The sequence below is a fragment of the Dipodomys merriami genome, unplaced genomic scaffold (genome assembly GCF_024711535.1).
Source record: "Dipodomys merriami isolate MVZ:Mamm:240054 unplaced genomic scaffold, mDipMer1.0.p SCAF_604, whole genome shotgun sequence".
In the NCBI taxonomy this organism is placed as follows: domain Eukaryota; kingdom Metazoa; phylum Chordata; class Mammalia; order Rodentia; family Heteromyidae; genus Dipodomys; species Dipodomys merriami.
In genome coordinates, this window is record NW_027206185.1 from 232,991 (window position 1) to 250,028 (window position 17,038).

General features: G+C 42.1%; 1 pseudogene; it reads right to left on the bottom strand.

Annotated features, from left to right (window-relative positions):
• Window positions 1–15,302: 15,302 nt before the first annotated feature.
• On the bottom strand, window positions 15,303–15,833 carry LOC138814726 (protein YIPF6 pseudogene; annotated as a pseudogene).
• Window positions 15,834–17,038: the final 1,205 nt, after the last annotated feature.

Below are 17,038 nucleotides of genomic sequence, written 5' to 3' on the forward strand. Positions count from 1 at the left end.
CATTTTTCTGTGATCTCATACAATATGCTCAGTAATCTACAGGAATACACAGGCATGGGTAAGTTAATTAGGTGACATGTATCTGAACAATGGACTAAACCTATCAATAAATGATTCAACATTCAGTGGCCAACACCAACCCCCTCCCCCATCTTTGATCCTACTTTCATCATTTCAAGATGAAAATGCTGACTCTAGCCTGGGGGACCCAGGAACTCTTCTCCTTTCTAATTCTTCTACCACCCCTTCTTTCATAGAAGGGGAGGTGACTTCAGAGAGACCCTTTCTTAAGGGCCCAGTGTGGTTGGGTGAAGAGGTCAAACTACACCCCAGCTATATGGATACAAATATAGACTTGATATTTACAAACCAGAACTCAGGACGTAGGATCTAAAATTGGCTTATTCTTAGCTAAACAATTTCTTACTCTGAAAGGTTGATCAAAACAATCAAACCTTAAAAAGCCTGATTTAGCAAAACTAATAGCACAGAAAATACATACAAAAGCCAGCCAATAGTTGGTATACTGGTTCAAATAAAACCCATTCAGTTTATATAACTAGCCTAGACATCCAACATGTGGTAAATGTGGTCTACTGGGAACCTGTCTTTATAGCTTTTTATAGTCAAAGGTTTTCCCTTCTTGAAGGATTAAGTCAAATGCCCTCTCTTCTTAGAAACTGTCCTACAGACCCCATTCTAGCTTTCCTTTCCCTGCAAGTAGACTTGACACCCACTCTACCACTCTTTTTTGAATGGTCTATTTCAGAATTGAATATGAACCTGCCTTCCCTCAAAACTACCAGTTCTGAGATTCTAAGGCAGAAAAGAAAGGAAAGGGAAGGGGAATATGAGGGCAAGGAAGAGAGGAGAGGACTAAAAAGGGGAGAAGAGATGAGAAGAGAAGAGAAGAGAAGAGAAGAGAAGAGAAGAGAAGAGAAGAGAAGAGAAGAGAAGAGAAGAGAAGAGAAGAGAAGGGAAGAGGAGAGAAGAGGAGAGGAGAGGAGAGGAGAGGAGAGGAGAGAAGAGAAGAGAAGAGAAGAGAAGAGAAGAGAAGAGAAGAGAAGAGAAGAGAAGAGAAGAGAAGAGAAGAGAGGAGGGGAGGGGAGGGGAGAGAAGGGGAGGGGAGGGGAGGGGAGGGGAAAGGAAGGGAAGGGAAGGGAAGGGAAGGGAAGGGAAGGGAAGGGAAGGGAAGGGAAGGGAAGGGAAGGGAAGGGAAGGGAAGGGAAGGGAAGGGAAGGGAAGGGAAGGGAAGGGAAGGGAAGGGAAGAAAAATAAATAATAGAAATAGGAATAGTGGTAGAACAATAAGACAATGGAAGTTCTGTATGCCTCCCCAGGGCCCACAGAGGGCAGCAGGTACAGTAAGGCTGACAATGAAGAAGAGGATGACAATTCTGCCTAAGACATGGTGTATCTACCCAGCGCTTTGTGTCTTTCTTCTAGTCCTTCAGCACAGCTGGTGATCCTAGGCCTTCCTAGAGCTGGTGAGCAAATGAAGGGGAAGGGACTAGGTCTACACTACCTTTTCCCTAATGTCAACCCAGCAAACAGTGTCAAAGAGACCTATAGAAGGGCCATCAAAAGAACAAATCACCATGAAAGCAAAGACATTGCATGTAAAGAAATGGCTCAGGAATGTGTTTTTCTTGGCAGAGAAAATGTTAACTCTAATGAGAAATCATATCTCCACTCAGCTCAGTCCCATCCCCAGAAATTTCAATCAAATAGAAGTCAGAAAGTTGCCTTCATGGTTATTCTAGGCTAGGCTCTGCATAGCAAACAAAGCTGAGGCAGAGCTTGGGGCTGTGATGGTAACACTGGCAGGTCAGAACCAAGTGACCACTGTCATCTAGGGCACCTCTACGTGGATGGATGGGGGTGCAGCTCCAGCTTACAGCAGCAGCTCCCAGCTCTCCTCACTAGGCAAGGTTCCTCAGAGGTCAGTGTGTCCTTGGCCTGCCTGTGAAGAACAATGTGGTAAAGAGGGAAACGTGAATAAGGAAGCTCTCACAACCATACTACTTCCTCTAGAAACCCCCTTTCACGAAAGAGGGAGATAGCAATAATGCCCCCTTCGGGATGAGCTGAGATCCAAAGCGTAGTGGCCAGTGTGTGGAACTTTGTGAATTGTTGCAGGGATGGTTGAATGACATCTTGTTGTGGTGACTTCTACAAAATAAAGTACCTATGAAGACGGAGAGGAAACAGACCAAACTATGTTCCGAGTGATGTGAAACTTACCTCCTGGGGAACGTACTCCATGCCAAGGCCTGGGTTGGTAAACACATGACCATGCATTGTTTCATCGATTTCCACAGCCAGTGTTCGGAGAGTGGGTTAACCCCATGAAAATGAGGGGAAAATTGAAACCAGAGGAAATGCAAGGAGGTAAAGCCATATGCACCTCATTGCTCTCAAATGTCAAGACCTGAAACCTGGCCTGAAACCCAGAAACATTCTGAGCCTCTAGTCAGGTTCCCTCTCCCACTCTTGGACACCTCTATTGGCTCCATCTCACTGTGTACTTGGACAAGTCCTTCCTGCTGCACCTGCTGAGGTCAGCTCTGGGGACACAGAGCCTAGCTGCTCATTCCAGGCTTTCCTCCAATACCCAGTCACACAGCCCAGAGCAGAGCCTTCTCCATGCCTGGGTCCTCACAAGCTGATGGATGACTTGGACTAAATCAGTAGGGCCACAAAGGCCAACTACAAGCCCTGTGCATTGAATCTACCCCCACCACTTCTTTGATATTACCTCCTCAGTTACAGCAGTGTCAGTCCCATTGTTCTTCTTTGTCCCCATGCCCAGGGCCTTCCATAGGGCTGCTTCTTACACTTGCAGTCACCTTCCCAGGGCTCCTTCCTTCACTCCATCAGAGCCTTTCCTGCTCATAGTGTTTTATACACACCCCAGCATTTTCTGCCTCTCTCTGCTCTATTTCTCTCTATTGCATTTATCAGTGTCTTGTATTTAAAAACAACAACAACATGCTAAGCTTTTAGCTAACTGCCGCCCTCAGATCTACCAGGGCCGATTGTTTTAAAGAACAGATTCCTGGCCCCCACTGGACCAGCTAACCAGGGATCTCAATTTGTGTTTCCTGAAGGCTCTCCACATGATTTTGATACATCAACAGGGCAACAAACTATACAATGTCACCAAAACTAGCTAAGGTTAGTTATGTCCCAGACAGGACATAATTTAAATGGACCAAATATCAGCCTCACTCTGGCTTTTGCTCTACCGGCCATTCCTGTTAGCCAAGCTTTCCTTAAGCTTCTGGAACTCAGCAGTTCTCTGATGTAGCATCCACTTGTGTTTCTGTTCTGCTTTGCTCCTGTTCTCTTCTCTTCTCTAATTGTATTTTCTGGTGCTCTCAACTTAGTCTGCAAAGCACTTTGGGAGGTTTGGCTGCCTCCTTCACCCTACCCATACCAGAGTCCCTAGCTTCTTCCTCTGAGCTCAGAGAGCCTTGTACATTCCTTTAGGACAAGATTTTTATCCCACTATCTCTTCCTTGAGTTTTCAGATTCTTATCCTTCTCAGTAGACCATGACTGATCTAAACACCGACTGATTGAGCCAGACACATTGAACCTAGCAAAGAACTTGGCACAAGCCTGGAGCTTCCTAAATTTGAAGTGTATGAGTGAATTTATTAATGAAGTCAAGGCTGGTTAGGTGGGCCCATACATAATCAGCAAAGTCAGAGGTTCTGAGGTAGTATCATTTGTCTTCAAATGTCTTCTGCTTTCACCTGGCATAGTTTCCAGTTCAAAACTGGTCTGAGGACAAAGAGTCTACCTCATTACCTGTTTGTCCATGAATGACCCAGACACTGGTGAGCATTCCCCTCCTCAGGGGCCTTGCTGCCTCAAGAGAGCCCACTTCTTGTGCTACAAAGGCTCTGGCCCTCAAGTAGCCCTTATTCATGGGGGGAATTTTTTCTTACCTCCTCAAGTCAATTGGACAACTAGCCCATTGCATCACAAAAGGGAAAACCAACAACAACAGCATCAGCAGCAGCAACAACAACAACAACAACAACAACACACACGCACACGCGCGCGCACACACACACACACACACACACACACACACACACAACAGGCTAGCATTTCAACAATCTACACCCATCAGAGGTCAGTGAGCCCAGCCTCTTCCCGTCTCAAATGGACAGAGGGCCAGAATGGTCTGGACACTTGCCTAAAGTCACTGGGCCCTTGCAGAATTCAACCCCTTTCTGTGGGAGGCTCTTCCCTTTCCCCACCTCTCACCCCTCGCCTGCCAAAGAATGGCTGGACTTCCTCTTAACAAGAACCATGATTTATGTTGGCTGGGTCCAATTAGCGCCAAGCTCTCTCGGGCAGCCAAGTGCCCCGCCGGCCAGCAGCTGAGGCCTGTCTGGCAGGACATATTTGGATGATGAAGCCATGCTGCGTGCTAAACTCGGCCCAGGAAAGAGCAACTCCATTTGGATGCCCACCAAAGGCTGCCAGGCTTGGCTCTTGCCCATGAGTTGGGCAACAAGGCTGCCTGGCAGAGGAAGGGGCTGTGTTTCCCTGGCAAGAGGGATGAGGCTAGTCCAGGAGAGCACCACCCTGGGACAGCTGCCCTCCCTGGGCTTGGCTTGGCCCAGCAAGTTTAGGCAAAGAGAGCCCCAAGCCAGGAGAATTAGACTCAGACCCAGCTCCCCAGCCAACTCCTTCTGTGTGACCCCAGTACAGTGATGATCTTCCTTTCTCTGCGCCAGCTTCTCACCTATGCAGTAGAAAAGATTCCCTTGCCTATCTCAGAAAAACGTAAGAAACATATGGGAGACCCCAAAATGGCTTCCTATCTTTAGACCTCAGTTTCCCCATCCTTAAAATGGGACAAGTATGATATTTCTCTCCCTGAGCTGGTATGAAGAGTTTATGTCTAGATGACCACACGGGACCTGGTGCAGGATGAGAGCTAATTGGCTATTACTTGTCCCTTTCATAAGATTGGCATTACGTGAGGGTGACAGTGCCATCTCTCTGACTCTTCGTTTTTTAATGCTTCTTCTTTGTATGGGTTAATATGAAGATAAAGTTTGGAAACTGAAAGCCATTCGTTGCCTATGTTGGTAGGATTGAGAATGGACAGATTTGAGTTTAACATTTAGGTCTGTTCAACCCTAAGTCCACAATTCCATCTATGACACCAGAATCCACACACTAAACCCTTGGTTTCCAGATGCTACTTTTAGTGGTAGGTATCACCTTAGAGCTTAGAGGCCAGATACACCCACAGACACCTCAGATACCCTCACCAGCACCCAGATCAGCCACTATGTTGATGGCAGCAATTATGAAAGTGCTTTCAGGAGAAAGCAAGGAAGGAGACTCATAAGCCTCAGGAAGTCATGTGCAGGCCCAGAAGAGAAGAGCAAAGACACCAATCTCTAAAATCTCTGCAAGGTACATGGTTAGCCCTAATGGGTCCCAATTCTCATGTTACTCTTCCATAAACCTCCTCCCTTGCTATACAGGGTGGTAGCTCAGACTGGGAAAAAGAACTCATGATTTTCATCTGAACCCTATCATTTACTTCTTACAAGACTTTGGACAAGCACTTTCAACTTTGGGGGCTGGAGTGAACCTTCTGGAAAATGAAACTGCCATACAATCTCATCACTATGGGTGCCTTTCTCACAAGAATGATGTTTTTTCTTTGTTTTGTTTTTTGTTTGTTTGTTTGTTTTATTTTTAGCTTTTATAAACTTTTGGGCAGTGGGACAATTGACTTTTCTTGGCTTTGTTTCTTCGTTCTGTTTCTTCAACATCTCTTTAAAAAGAGAGAGAGAGAGAAGCAAACAATCCTCCCCCTATTTATTAATGTCTCTGGGACACCCATCTGGGGAATAAAAAATGCAAGGGAGATGGTCACAGGGCCCAGATAAATCTGCAGCCCTTCATCTGCACTTGGAGGAGGACAGACCAGGTCCTAGCCAAGCTCTGTGAACAAGAGCTTGCAACTCCCAGAGAAATAAACATGCCTCCAAGTGAGAGAGAAGCCAATGAAGTCAACAAGCTCAGAAAGGACTTAAGAGGTTTTTGGATTCTTTAATGCAGAATATTAATTCATTTTTGAGTAGCTGTGGGTTGCTTGGTCTCAAATTGGGACTAGATAAATAAATGGCCAATGAACTCAGTAGAACTGCTCATGGAGTTCGTGACATTTTTATTCCAATCCTGCCATCGTCTCCGGCCTCCTTCTTTCCTTCTGTGGAGCTGGAATCTACTCTGTTAATTTATTTTTATTCCATTACACACCCCCTTCAACCTAGTGCCGAAAACACACAGAGAGAGGTCAATAAAAGTTTCATCCATGACCATGAGACCTTGCCAATCAGGGGCCTCACGTAGGCTCTTCAAAGATGTAATTGTAAGAAGGCAGTCCTGCTCTGAGTGGATGGCAGGTGTCCACTTTGGCTAAACTCACATACATTAGAGCCTATGGATTCCGGGAAGAACAGTCAGCTCAGATGTGATTCATCTAAGCCACAGAGCCTCTGGGGTATGACCTTAGATAAGTGAGTATGTGGCAGAATGTACAAACATCCAGAGCAAGAACATTGTAGAGAGAGACACCCTGATCCAATCATATTACGAAGGAATCATGTCTGTTTATTAATTAGCAGATGGTATCTTTCTGCTCTCTCAACTGATGGGTGTGGGGAACCCAGAGAAACTGGGACAGAGAAAGAGATACTCAAGAATGGAATGAACACTAGTTTGCAAAAGAAAAAAGAAGTCACTAAATGTGTGTGGGAGGAGGTCAGAAACAGAAGACAAATTTAATTTTTTTTTGGTCAGTCGTGGGGCTTGAACTCTGAACTTGGGTGCTGTCCCTGCACTCTTCAGCTCAAGGTGAGTACTCTACCGCTTGAGCCACAGCGCCACTTCTGGTTTTCTAGTGGTTTATTGGAGATAAGAGTCTCACGGACTTTCCTGCCAGGGCTGTCTTTGAACCATGATCCTCAGATCTCAGCTTCCTGCGTAGCTAGGATTACAGGTGCAAGCCACCTGCACCCAGCTGAAAAATTTAAATTTAACCCTCAGTGTTATCATAAAGAATAGCACTGTGAGAGTCCAACTTTCCTAGAATCTAGATTCACCTTCATAGACTTCACCATTGTGCCTGCCTTCATATATGGGTAAATTGAGGCAAGTATAAGGATTTGGGTGGCTTACTATAATGTATTGCTACAACTATTACATGTTTGTGTTACACTTTCAAAATTGCAGAAGGTCATCATTTTGTCTAGGTGTTTCTTCCCAGAGGAAAGATGATGCCAAAAGAATTCCAAAGATGGATTATAAGTCACTAGTTCCAAAGTGATTTCATAGATTTAAAAACCTTCTGTTAGACAGAAGGTATGGCTCAAGTGGTAGAACAATTTGTCTTAGCGCTGAGTTCAACCCTCAATTCTGGGAAAACAAAACTCTCTTCTGTCCTGTAATACTGTATCTGTGGTAGATTTCCTCTGAAAGACCTCTTTTCTTCTTTTACTTGAATTGAAGGGGCTCAGTACCTCAGGTTTTATTCATGCATATTTTCTTATATTTCTCATCATCACAGCTCAGACTGTGTCATAGTCATACATTTCTGGCAGATGATTCCTGAGATCAGCTGCAACTTCTATCCTGGGGGCTTCCTAAGCACTTGAAACTAAACACAACCATTTCCCTTCCCCAGGGAATACTGTGAATTCTGTCATACTCAATTGTGCAGGAAGGAAGAAAAGTAAAGATGGGAGGATGGGAAGAAGAGAAACAAAAAGAGAAAGAGAAAAGAAAGGGAAAGAAGAAAAGGGAGAGACAGAAGATGGATCATTTTGGAGAGTTCAAGACTGTCTTAGCCCAATACTTCTGTCTTGTGACAAACAAATTCGCTGAGTGAAATCAAATCTGGTATTATAAGTCCTGACTTCTGATATCAGGTGGAGATCTTCATAAGAACAAGAAGAGAGAGAACAAGCAATTACACATAGGTGACAGAGGGCCAGGCTGGAAAGCTGGGCCTTTGCTCTTGAGTACTTACCTCAATGTGTAGCTATGTCCGTGTGAATTTACACATGGGATATACATTTTGGCAGGGTTAGTTCTGTGAGACGAGGGACCAAGTCATGTTCATTATATCACATAACATAAGATATACACATTGAAGGTACTTATTAAATGTGTGCACCATTCATAACAAATTAGAAATATCTAGAAATTAATTTAATAGACAATGTATATGGGCTTATATATGAAGAGGTCCCCCTCCAAAGGCTCATGTGCTAATGCATGGTTCTTTGCTGGTGAATTCAATCATTAGGAAGTGATTGAATCACAAGGGTGTTCACTTCATTAATGGGCTACTATACTGATAAGTTCATATGGATTGGTCAGTTAGAAGGTAGGATCTAGTTGGAGGAAGTATTTTTCTAGGGGCATGCCTTAGAAGGGGATGTATTTACCCTAGGCCCCTCCAGTCTCTTCTTCCTGGATGGCAGGAGGTGAGCAGCTTTTTTTCCTTTTTAATTGTGAAAATACTGTACAGAGAGGTTACAGTTACATGGGCAAGGTAATGAGTATATTTCTTATCAAGCATTGTTGCCTCCTCCTTTGTTTCCCCTTACCATCCCTTCCCATCCCCCGCACAACCACCTCCCCCCCCCAGCCAAAGATGTAAAGTTCATTTTTCGACATAACATCTTGTACATCTCATTGTTACAATGGGTTCACCTGTATCCCTATTTAAACAATTTGTTTTTGCCCTTCCCCTCCACAAATTATACCAACATCAAATATAGTGAAAGCAGGGCTTATACCGTGGGGGAGGGACATACAAAGCAACAAAGAATTCATCTTATAAATATGTTAGAAACAATAGCAAGCAAGAAAGAAACATTTGAATATTTATCTTGGGGTTCATTTCGCCTAACATCATCTTATGTGACCTTTTCTGCTTGTCTCAGACATATACTAGTTATTGCAAATAAGGAAAACCGTGGGACCTTTGTTTCTTTGGGCCTGGCTTACTTCATTTAGTATAAATTTTTCCAAGCCTTTCCATTTCCAAACACATGGGGCAATGTCATTCTTTCTGATGGAGGCATAGAATTCCATTGTGTATATATACCACATTTTCTTGATCCATTCATCTACTGAGAGGCATCTGGGTTGGTTCCATATCTTAGCTATGGTAAATTAGGCTGCAATAAACATAGCTGTGCTGGTAGCTTTAGTATGGTCTTGTTTGTGATCATTTGGGTAAATGCCCAAAAGTGGGATTGCTGCGTCATAGGGGAGCTCTATGTGGAGTCTTTTGAGGAACCTCCATACTGCTTTCCAAAGTGGTTGAACAAGTTTACACTCCCACCAACAATGCAGCAGGGTTTCCTTCTGTCCACATCCCCCCCCAGCATCTGTTGTTATTAGAGTTCTTGATTATAGCCATTCTATTTGGGGTGAGGTGGTATCTCAATGTTGTTTTGATTTGCATTTCTTTTATAGCTAGAGAGGTTGAGCATTTCTTCATGTGTGTATTGGCCATCCTTCTTTCCTCCTCAGAGAAATTTCTCTTTAAGTCTTTAGCCCACTTATTTATTAGGCGCTTGTTTCTTTGAGGATTTGTTGTTGAGGGATTTAATTTTTTGAGTTCCAGGTATATTTTGGATATTAGACCCTTGTCTGTTGTATGGCTAGTGACGATCTTCTCCCAATCCGTGGGCTTTCTATTGATCCTGCTAGCTATCTCCTTTGCCATGCAGAAGCTCTGCAATTTCATGCAATCCCATATTGTCCAGCCTGTCTTTGATTTGTTGTTTCTGGGTCTCTATTAAGAAAATTTCGGCCTGTGCCAAGGAGACCTAGAGTTTCTCCTATTCCATCCTGTAATGTTTTCAGGGTGTCTGCTTTGACTCCAATGTCTTTGATCTATTTGGAGTTGATTCTGGTGCAGGGTAATATATAAGGATCTAGCTTTAGTTTTCTACAAGGGATTAACCAATTTTGCCAGCACCATTTACTGAAGAGGCTGTCTTTCTTCCATTCTATTTTTTTAGCTCCTTTATTGAAGGGACATATAGATGGCTATATGTCTGTAGGTTCATTTCTGGGTTTTCAGTTCTAGCCTATTGGTCCTGAGGTCTGTTCTTGTGCCAGTACCAAGCTGTTTTCATTACTATGGCTTTGTAGTAGAGTTTGAAATTTGATATTGATATTCCTCCAGCACTGTTCTTTCTGTTAAGGATCATTTTTGCTATTTGGGGTCTTTTATTGTTCCATATGAATTTTTTGATTGCCTCTTCTATTTCCTTGAAGAATGAGGTTGGAATATAGATAGGTAGTGCATTGAATCTGTAGATAGCCTTGGGAAGAATTGCCATTTTCACAATGTTGATCCTTCCAATCCAGAAGCATGGGAGGTTTTGCCACTTTCTAAGTTCTGTTTTGATTTCCTTTTTCAGGTTTTTAAAGTTTTCATCATAGAGGTTCTTCACATTTTTGGTTAAATTAATTCCCAGGTATTTTATTTTTGTGGGGCTATTACGAATGGAGGTGCTTTCCTGATTTCAGCCACGCTTTTCTCATTGTTGGCATACAGAAAAGCCATTGATTTTTGAGGGTTAATTTTATACCCTGTGAGCAGCTTTTCTCTATCTCATCTTACTGTCATGGTGTTCTGCCCCATCACTTCAGTATCATAGATATAAAGTCAGTTGGCCATGGATTGACACTCCTGAAACTGGAAAACCCAGATAAATCTTTCCTCCTTTTAAAGAGTTTCTCCCTAGTATTGGTCCAGTGATGAAAAAGCTAACCAAACTACCAACTGACCTCTATGCAGAAAAAACAATTGGCGCAGAGTTCCTAAAAGATAAAGGAATAAGTAGAGAAACTTCTTCTTCAAAAATGGGCTTAGTATTCAAAACCCGTACCCACCTTGGGGCATGATTCAAATGATGGAGAGCCTAAAAAAGACTATATCCCCTCTCTAATTTTAATATAAATTGACTTTAATAAAAAGTCAATTAAATTGTCAGTTGATTTTTGGAGAATTCAATATACTTCCTCTAACATGTAAAAGAAGGAATACAAATGTAGTTAACCTAAAAACTTCAAACCTTAAAAAACTAAAAAGAAGAGGGTGAGCATTCTCCCTTTCAGATAACTGATGCATGACAAAATACCAGGACAATACTGAGATAAGGACAAATGGACACAAACTGCCACAGAACAGAAGCACAGAGACACTCACCTTGCACTTGCATGTGGAATGCACCAGGATCTTTTCTGCTTGCCTCTGCAAATTCTTTCTCCATCTTTCTTTAACCTATCTTGCTCCCAGAGGCTGGCTTCCTGGCATTATAACTGTTGAGTCCCAGGTAAGTCTACCAGCAGGAGTCACTAAAGAAAAGTTAGAAAAAATGAAGAAAAAGTTATTTTCTCCCTCCTATAAAACTGCAGCCAGGTCCAGGCCACTTCCTACTTAAAAAGGACTTATTCATTTATTTACTTTTACAGCAAGTTAGTACATTTCATAATGCAATGATATCTCTAAGCACAGACTTGCTAGCTTTCTAAACACATTTCGAGGGATGGTGTTTATAAAAGACAAATAGGCCAATAGTGAAATGTTTACCAGTTTCCTGCTCATAACATTGTCCAGTGAAACAAAACTCCCACTGAAATGGAAAGATCAAATCAGCTCATACCACAAACAGATTAAGAGGCAAAAAAAAAACTAATGAATCATGATTATGTTTTAAGACCACACTCTACATTCAACTATGTTATCATCAATTCAGCTTCATCATCGGAACAATAATAAAATCAAGTTTTCACACTTGTGATTGCTAATGAATATAAACGCAAGCTGGGTGCCGATGGTTTACACCTGTAATCCTAGATATTCAGGAGGCTGAATCAGGAGGATCAGGGTTTGAAGTGAGCCCAAGCAGACAAGTCTGTGAGACTCTTGTCTTCAATAAATTGCTCCAAAAAAAGCCAGAAGTGGCACTGTTCCTTAAATGGTAGAGCACTAGCCTTGAGCACAAAGAGGCTCAAGGACAGTGTCCAGGTCCTGAATACAAGTCCCAGGACCAGCAAAAACAAAAAGCAAACAACAACAACAACAACCACCACCCAGTCTTGGTGTCACAAATGAGAACAGCAAGTGAAGACGAGGCCTTGTGTTTATTCATGGATGCCCATATGCTTGAATCTCAGCTGAGGCATGAAACAGGTTTCCTGTGCTGGGAGTCCCACTCCTTTCATCTTCATTCCTATGCTTGGCTACATAGCTTTGCAGCAAACCAGGAAAAGCTAAGCAGACGGTTCCAGACACTCAGGTCTTCTGTCACAGGAAGCAATGTACTTTTTTGCATGTATTAAAAATGTTTATTTAAACTTTCTAACCGATCATTCAGTAGCAGGAAAAAAATAATTAAACTATACACCTTCATTTTAACCATATAAAAAGCAGTTACCAAATTGCTGAGTAGCAACAGATCAATAGAGTTGCCTTAATATTATATATAATATGATGTAATATATTATATATATATATATAAACCCCCTACTCCCCACGCACCCCAATGGTAGACTTAGGGATTTCTGACCAAATGTTTCACCTGAATAAAATCCATTTCCTCTGATAAGTATAGTTTTTCTTTAATTTCACATTGTAATTACTGAGACAGATTACAAAATAACTTTGGGAGAGAGACGTTTTAGTGGGAAATTAGGTTCTTTCAGATAATGGAAATGGATGGCAAGTTAGGCCCAATTTCAAGCTATTTTATCAACTCAAGAATGAAACATTGGGCATTTATAAGATTATTTCTTTGTTGCTTTGTATGTCCCTCCCCCACAGTGTAACCCCCGCTTTCACTATATTTGATGTCAGTATAACATGTGGAGGAGATGGGGGCAAACAAGTCGTTTAAGGATTCAGGTGGACCTGTTGCAACAATGAGAAGTACAAAATGTCATGTCAAAACCAGCTTTACAATGTCGGTGGGGGGGGGGGGAGGGGGGTATAATTGGGTGGGGGGAGGGGGGAGGCTTGGAAGGGAGGTGAAGGGTAAACAAAGGAGGAGGCTGCAATGCTTGGTAAGAAATGTATGCATTATCCTGCCCATGTAATTGTAGCCCCTCTGTACAGTATGTTCTCAAATAAAATAAAATAATATTAAAAAAAAAAAAGCCAGAAGTGGTGCTGTGGCTCAAGTGGTAGAGTGTTAGCCTTGAGCTGAAGAGCTGAGGGACAGCGCCCAGGCCCAGAGTTCAGGCCCCACGACCGGACCAAAAAAAAAAAAAAAAGAAATGGAAAAAACAGGAAGAGGGCTGGGAAGGTGGCTCAGTGGTAGAGCGCTTGCCTTGCATGCCTGAGGCCCTGGGTTCGATTCTTCAGCACCACATAAGCAAAGAGAAAAAAGCCGGAAGTGGCGCTGTGGCTCAAGTGGTAGAGTGCTAGCCTTGAGCTGAAGAGCTGAGGAACAGCACCCAGGCCCAGAGTTCAGGCTCCACGACCGGAGCCCCCCCCCCCCAAAAAAAAAGGAAGAGTCCAGTGTCAGGGGCTCATGCCTGTAATCCTATCTACTCAGGAAGCTGAGCTCTAAGGATCACTTTGTTTCACTTTGAAACAAGCCTGGATGGGAAAGTCTGTGAAATTCTTATCTCCAATTGACCAGGAAAAAGCTGGACAAGGAAGTGTGGCTCAAGTGTGGCCAGGTGCTGAGTTCAATCCCCAGTGTTAAATAAATAAATAAATAGCAAAAAAAAAAAAAAAAAAAAAAGAATGAAACATTGGGTCTGTTGTCACAAGGGTTTTGCTGAATATAAATATATAACCCCAAACTCTAGAGTTTGGACAGAGAGGATCGACCCTGTAATGCTCTATGGACAACTATCATTCTGAGAACCCATCTGGCCTAGCATTGTTCACTTAGTGAATCTGAGGATGGAGAAATTACATTTTTTAGACTCATATATTTATGTAGGTAGTCTTTAAATACAAAATGAATAAATATTTAAATTCTATGATCAGAAAACATAGAATAAGAAATTCCTAACTTTACATGTTAACGGCATATTTACAATGGATGTTTCCTGCCTGGCTCTCCATCTTTGTCTACCCAAGTTCCTCAATGTGCAGTATACAGAAAGCAAGCGCTACCTTGACAGAGCCCTCTCAAGCAGAGACCAGAGCCACTCTCCTCCCTGAGAAGCCTTTCACTATGTATACAAAGACTTCAGAGTACAAGGAGGTACACACGTGCAGGATGAACTTGTCTAAAGAGGAGCTAATTGGCTTTACAAAAAAAGGTGAAAATCCAGAAAATAAACTGCTCATCCCCAGCCTAGAAGCCACATCTAATGAAAAACCTGCTAAGTCTCCTACGGAAAGGCAGTAGGCACAACACAACTCAGGGTGCATTGAGCTGTAGCACCCATCCTCATTAGCAGTCATCAAGTTGCTAAATCCTCTATGTTCATTCACTTGCCTAAGTAAATTTGTCATTCAACAGTCCTTCCTAGCCCCTGGCTAGACTGTACAAAATAATGAAGATGTCCATGAGAACTGCAGCTAGGAAAAGATAGCCATATGATCATTGAAACTTCTGAGATAGCTATATAAGTAAGCTCCGAAAATGGACCAGAGAATTTCAGACAAAGAAAAATTATATATTGCATACTCAGAAGGAGGGAGAGCAAGACTGGAGTCTACGGTGCCACCTGAGGTGCTAGTGAGAATGACAGAAAGGTCACTGCGAATTTACTTACACGTCCTTTGCTGTTGTTCATAAAGCAACAGGTACAAGATTGTCCTCTGTTAAACATCTGAACGTTGGTGAATGCATGGTTGCTTTCCCCACATCTACAGAGCTCTTCCTAACCCTCCATTACCTTTTTCAAGCTTGAGAGAAAAAGAAAATGGATACAAACTATGCATTCTTATTTAGGAAAAGAGAGGCATGTTCAAATAGTCATAAGGCAACTTGCTTAAGAGCTGCATCTAAACTGCTGTTTCCAAAGCTGAGTCAATTTGTAGGGTGTATCCGTGTGCTTCCAGAGTCACTTCTTGTCACCTGAATGGATCACAGGGATGCCACTCTGCCTGAAGGAGACATCATACTATGTGTACTGCAGAAGAATAAGAGTAAGGAGGAAAGGACAGCCTGGCAAGCATCAGTTCCCATGCTGTATGGTTCCCTCTTCATATTGGACCTTTCCCATGAATCTCCAGTTCACTGCTTTTAACTCTGTCTCCCTTTCCTAACTGATCACATCCCAACTGATGACAAAGTAAAAGAGGAAAACAGGGTACATGTCTAGGGTTTTGTGGTTTAGAGGCTGGGCTATCAGCAAGGAAAGACTACAGACCAAGCAAACATCAGGGTTGCTACAAAAGGCCAAATCATAAAGTTGACTAGTCCTGCCCCTGTCAGTACTAGGCAAGGAATCAACCATTAGGGGACATATGCAGTAACCCAGCACACAGTGGCTCTGAAAAGAAAAATGATATGTTTCCTTCAAGAAGTTCTGAGTTAAGGACAATAATCACTTCTCCAAGCCAGATGGGACAAACACTTTGGTAAACTGGGGGCCTTCATCTTCTTTACCAACCAAAGAGCATCTCTGCAGCATGAATGACAGTATCACATGCAGAATCAAAGGGCCTGACAGATCCCAGTCCCTCAGAAGAGTACTACTTTTCCATGGTTACCACACATGCACGATTTTTTCCCTCCAACAGATGGTAAATGATAGTATTCTAAACAGATTCATTTCATATGCAGCTGTCATGTTTTCAAAGGTAAGACATGAATGATGAATTCTCCTCCTATTAGGATGTCTTGTATTTATCTGTTTTTATCTGAAAGGCCAGCAAACAGGTGTCTAGGAATACTATTTTCTCTTCTCCTGGAGACTCCTCCACTTCTACCATCTTGGCACTCCAGCTCTAGAATCCACTTCCTACTTTAGAGACCAGAATACCAGCTATCAGTCTGTCTAAGTTTTGACAGCCACTTCCTCTACTTACCCATTCTCAGGCTAGAGGACAAAGGATGAGAGTTTTCTCACTGCTCATATTCAGTGCCCACCTACCCTTGTTCATGTCCTTAATCCGGTAGTCCTTCATTAAACTTCCTTAAGCTAATCCATTTGGCTTGTATTTTGATTCTTTCTAGGATCTTCACAAATGCATACATAAAAGAACTTAGCATACAGTAGAAGTAATGTGACAAATCACTATAATACTAACAGATTGTTAAGTGTATTGTTGGAGAAATCTAGCTCCTTACATATAAAAGGGTAAAACTTGATTACTTACTTAAAATCATATACAAATGTGAAATTATTGGAATTATATGAATTAAAAGCACAGACATGACAGAAGAAAATATAGTTAATAGAGGACTAATAAAGTTACTAGAAGAATAGAAAATTAGAAAGTTGGTAAGATGCATAGAAGAATATCTTTATGACTTGGATATAGGGAAATTTATTATACATGATATTAAAAGCACATACAATAGATAAAAAGATAAAATATTTCATTACAAACAGATTTGTATTATGTAAGGGTATTATGGAGAATATATATGTATATATATATAAGATAGAAGATATTCACAATGTCTAAAACTGATAGCAATTAATTTCATTTCTTGTTTCTATAGATGCAAGCAACAGCTGTGAATCAGCAATTCGAGGAGAACGTGCATGAGAAAAGTAGGCAAATGATATGAATGCAAAGGCAATTTTTATAAGAGAGAAAATTACTGGGAGAAGTGCTCAACATCATCAGTAATCAGAGAAATACAAATTTAACTACAATAAAATACCACCTTAGGAGTCTAGCACAAATGGCTCTTTTTTTCCTTCTTTCCTTTTTTTTCTTCTTTTTTTTTTTTTTTGGTTGGTCATGGAGCCTGAACTCTGGGCCTGGGCACTGTCCCTCAGCTCTTCAGCTCAAGGCTAACGTTCTACCACTTGAGCCACAGTGC